Consider the following 5691-nt stretch of genomic DNA (forward strand, 5'->3'; position numbering starts at 1 on the left):
TTCTTGGCTGCAGTGGTTATTATTATATTTACATGCTTCCAGCTCCCGTTTTTGCTCGATGACAGCTCGTACTTTTCCTTTTTCTCCCTCCCTCGCTCACAGACACATAACGTGTATGGCAGTCCATTCTCCCTGCAGCACGGACTACACTGCCTATGATGCTACATTCTTTAGAGCTATACCGGTAGCATTCTGCCTATTAGCTTAGCACAATAACAACAGGCGCTCTCTCACCCAGGAAACACGCAGAGAGAGAGCGTCACCCTGTAACCATGGCAACCGTAACGCTGCCGCCTGGAACAACAGAACGTAGCTGTCAAACAAAACCCAAACAGGCCTGACCCGCCACAATATGAAACAGGAAAATACCGCCGTGTAATCCATTTATTTCAAAAAGTAACTGTATTCTAAATACCACCTTTTTAAACGGTAACTGTAACGGAATACAGTTACTCATATTTTGTATTTTAAATACGTAACGGCGGTACATGTATTCCGTTACTCCCCAACACTGATTATATGTAAGCTGCAGTTTTTGTTTTCAGACTTGATTGAGGAAGAAAACGTCAGTTCATGCCCTGGAGAGGCCAACCAGGAGAGGAGACATAAACTAAGTGTTATTGATTGTTTCTTTGGAAGTATCCTATCCTCTCACTATGCAGCCCAACCAACAACAAAAAAGAAGAAGTCTTCTGATCCTTACAGGAATACCCTTTTTATATAGCTATAAGGTGGTAGTAAGTATATGAAACTTCTCCTTTTGCCCAGCTGCTTCTAGTTTGAGCTTCACTTTTAACAGCAAGTGTTCACCCCTCAAAGGTTATCGTGGCTTATTCAAGCACAACGGCGCTTCGCTTTAGCCAGTTAGTACATTTAGAACATTGCTTTAGCTTAGCATTAGTTAACATTTGACCTTCAGAAGGCATCTCAAACTGTAAGGTGTCATTTTTAAACCAGTTTTCCCACCTGGGAGCAACAAAACTAGGCCTAAATCTTAAAAATATAAAAATTAAAAATCTAATTACGGCAGACAAACAAGGTCTGGCCATCTGATGAATGAAAATCTACTTTTACTTTTGAGACCATATTTTTGTGCAATGTACCAGTGGATAAACTGAATTCCAACGACAGAAGACTCCTGTATATCCTTCTGGCCGCAAGTAAAAAGCCTCTTACGAGAAGATGGCTTAAGCCTGAACCACCAACGATAGAAGACTGGATACATTCTGTACAAGAGATCTATATGATGGAAAAAGTGTCTTCAGAGGGATACCTTCTACGAAATATGGTCTAAATGGACAGACTATGTTAAGCATATGAGGTGTGATTTTGTATATGATGTTACAACCCTGAGTAATACGTAAACCTACCTGCCCTGCTGCCTCCTAACCCTAGTTTGGTTTTTTTTGTTGTTGTTGTTTTTGGTTTCTTCTTCTTTTCTTTTCTCTTCTTTTTCTGTCTTCCTTATTTTTCAATTATAAGTTAAAATGTGACAGCAAAGAAAGTGTAAAAAGGCAAACTATTGTTATGTTCAACAGCTGTCCCAATAAAAGAGATAATTTAAAAAAAAAAGAAAATCTACTTTTGTGTTCACTATTGTTTCTGTTTTGGTCTCCACCAACTCATAAGACAGACAGTGTGAATTATATAGAGCTTTTTTTTCATTGTTTGGTAGTCATGCTTGACAGAGGAAAAGCGAATCATCGAAAAGAATATCAGCCAGTAAAAACTAGAACTTTAAATTTTACTAACAAAAATCATCTTCTGCTTTAAATGTCAGCATTTGATTTAATTGTGATAAATATATAATTTAATCAAGATGCTAATAACTATAAAATTACTATTCAGTATGTTTTGCCTTGTTCACTGTTTGTTGTAATGAGCTGAGCAACAATCCCGTTGGGCAAATGGCAAACATTCATCTATTTGTTATCTAATTGTGGAAACTATTAAAAATCAATTTTTAAAAAAAGAGCTACACAATTTGCCTTGTAACAGCTTAAATGAGATGACGAGACATTAGGATTTAATCAGCCCAGATGCTCAATTTAACAAATTCTAGTGCTGCCACACACACATACACTGCCAGAGGCTGCAACTTCCCCAGACTGTCCAACGTGACACTGTAGAGCCGCTGGGCTCCCGGGGTTGGCTGCTCTCAAACACTCATGAAGAATTAATGATTGTAAATGCGAGTTAACACGTGTGCCCATGTGCATGAAGGCAGAACACAAAATGATGCAGAATCAGCCAGTTAGTGTTGTTTCTATGCAATTTATGATGTGAACTCGTCAAACAACATCATAAACATTTCAGAGATTAGCATGTCACTTTAACAGCATATAGCATAAGCATGAGATAAAGCATTAAAGTGTGTAGGTCAAAAGTGTTAAACTCTTTGAAGTTTGGAGTCCGGTTAAAACCAGCACAAAGTGCAGGCTTTTTTTATTTGTTATTAATATTCTTGACGTAGTTTGGAGCACAATTATTATTTTTTATTACTTTTTTATTTATGTTGATATAGTACATGTGTATTATTTGTTTCATTGTTTAGTAAACTGGTGTAAATGTTGGGTAGGAAATATCAAGTAAAAAATGTGTTTGATTGCAAGTTTTCTGGAAAAAAATTATAATATAATTAAGTAACATTATATTTAAAATCCCCATATATGATTCCCTATATGCCTATACATGGTCAAGCAAGAGGCATAGTATTAAATAGCTCTACATACTTTTATTATCACTTTGACCTTCACATCATTCTGTTGATCTTGAAGGAGAGATCAAAGGTCAAATGTGACAAGGTATTTAAAATCCTTATGTCAACAATACACACCATTAGTGTATTAGCGTAAGTATCATCGTTTCTAAGTTATAAGGCTTTTGGTGGATGTTGGGCAAATTGACACGCAAACACTACCAAAAACATAACCTCCTTTGGTGGAGGTAAAAATGACGCCTTCAAATGTATTCCTTTAATTTACTTTATTACAAGTATGCACATGTTCCCTTTTAATGAACCATTCGTTTGCAGAACAGATGATTAACAGCAATGTCTTTGTACCATTAAGTCTTTTTTTCTAAGTTGAGTTTGCATTCATGTGCATGCAAATATTAATTAGACTGATTGGATCTGCATAAGCACAATTTAAAATACTTTCAAATTCCATGACTGTCTCACTTTGTAACCCTCACAGCAGAAAGCACTGCATGGAAAAATCAGAGCAATTGTTGAGCATTATTATACATAGTAAGCCATCCAGTTGGCCAGATTGAATCTTAGGTGGGTCAGCTTATGTTTGACACCCCTGGTGTTGGTGTTTAATGAGTAAGTATAAGAACTATGATTATAACTTTTAACCTTGGAGTCCACACACAGGTTGAATATGCAATAACCTGCACACAGGAAACACTTAAGTACTGCTGCGAGCCCTGAGAAATGCAGTAGACAAATAATGCACTGTGTGAAAGACATGGACTGTAGCTGAACGTAGTTCGTTGCGGTGGTGAGTGCACTCATTTGCATGAGGGTCAACCTTTCCCTGCATAAAGGAAACACTTTGTGATAATACTTAATGTTACCGACTGCCCGTGTTTCAACAATACCTTTTACTTGCTAATATTTCACAAGTACCTCGGCTACTTACCTGAAACAAAAACGTAACCTTTTGACAGTCAAAGTTAAAGAAACGTAAACATTTTCACTGCGTATTGCTAGATAGAGTTTGAAATGGCACACCCGACCACAGAATCTCAGAGGTTTACGTGTCTGCATTCTAAGAGTTTCTGCAATTTCTGACATTTTTCAGCTCAGATGATTGGTAATCTAATAAGGTTGCGGGGACAGCTATGGCGATTGTGTGAAGCCACATGTTCAATTGTTATTTGTCATGCTGCTGATGATTAAGTGGAGATTTATTTAGCTGGGTGTGAACCTGAAATCTCTTAATATTTTTAAATGCTGAAAGATGTCAAACCGTTGGTTTGTCCACTGTAAATGTGAAAAAAATGTGAAATTGGAAGAAGGGATCACTCAGTTAAAGCCGAACTGAAACCAGCAAACTATGCGAGGGCCGAACCGAAGCAGCACTTTGTGACTTTAGTCGTAAATGTCCGAATCAACTAGACGAACAAAAAAACAGCACTAAGTTTTGACTCATTTCTCTTTGCCCTGTAATTGTGTTCTGTGTTGCCTACAGTGGTATGGCATGAGTGTGTTACACAGTCCCATGACTGCAAAAAACAGGCCATTGTGCTGCCATTGGACCTAGTTTGAGTAAATAAAGTGGACACAACATTTGTCATAGGCTGTACATTTCACTGTTTTGTAATGCCTGACACTTTAAGACACGATTCAGTTTTGTCTGATTCCCCTTTGCTTTATGTTAAATTGCAGTTTTAACATCATCTTAAGATCACCACACCTTTCCTTTTAACAGCTTGTGACTTTTTAACCCTAAAGTTTAGTTGACACTTAGTTTGATGAAATGGCATTGATTAAAACTCGTAAAATGGTAATTGAGCTGCAATATATTTTTTCCGCACATAGTTTTGACACGCAGGGAGGGGCTTTATTCTGAAAGTGGAGTGATAGAACGAGGAGGGGCCAAACGAAGAGAGGATTTAAGGCTATAAAAGACTGTTTCTGTGTGCTCCAAGTCAACGTTCTGCCTTAAACCACAACACATCCTGCTCCTGTGTGCACCTGAGGACTAGAGCAAAGTTGAGGTAACTTCCATTCTTATTTTTTTTATCTGCTGCAGTGTCTTTTTATGTAATGGATCAGAAATGGCACAAAGGTGAAGTGAAAAATTCTTTCCTGGTCTGGGTCCTGGGAGAGTTTTGCAAATGCTGCTCAAAATCTTCTTCTCTAAGAAAACTAGGCCATAAAATGTGCTCTAAATTTAGGAACACAACAAATTTTAATAATAAAGATATTTAACTGTAACTCATCAGACTGATTAATGTTGATTGGTTATGATAAAGGTGGCAGGAGTGGACAGGAAGGAAGTCCAAATCAAGGAAATTTTTAACTTCCTGTCTGAAATTTTACATTTTATGACAACTTGTGCACTATTATCCATATCTGACTTATTGACTGTAGATTAAATGAAATGTTATTATTATTTCATAGCAACAGGAAACATTAAGAAGCAAATAGAAAGTCTAGTTAGTTTCAATCTGCATTGAAAAAAGCTGTAAGGTTAACAACGGAGAATTATTGTTACTGTGCATTCCTTCTTAAGTGCATATAAGTCACGGTGTTGACCCAAATCAATGTGCCACTATGTTTCTCCATGACTCAAGACGTTTACTGTGGTCATCAGCCAATTACTATGTCTCGTGGTAATGGGTAAGCCTTAATTATCTGCATATAGGAAGTTGGACAATCTTCCTGTTCTACCGTCTGCTGACATCTTGAAAAGCTGTAGAGTCCTCTGGTGGTCACCTTGTGAACTCTGCTGTGTGACTACAGAGCATGTTCCCAGCTTGTAAAATAATAATGATAATATTTAAAAAAGCTTTCTTTTCATGTCTCTCTTATTTGATATCAGTGTTTGCAACTGCACACTAAGATTTAGCTTCTTTCTATCTCTATAAAGTCCTGTTAGGTTGTTTGTTTTTTTTTAAATTGTGGTTTAAAAGGCTAAAATCAATAAAAGCTCCATTAATTTTTTTTCTGACAGGCAG

The sequence above is a fragment of the Neolamprologus brichardi genome, chromosome 15, assembly GCF_056152115.1.
Source record: "Neolamprologus brichardi isolate AB-2024 chromosome 15, ASM5615211v1, whole genome shotgun sequence".
In the NCBI taxonomy this organism is placed as follows: Eukaryota; Metazoa; Chordata; class Actinopteri; order Cichliformes; family Cichlidae; genus Neolamprologus; species Neolamprologus brichardi.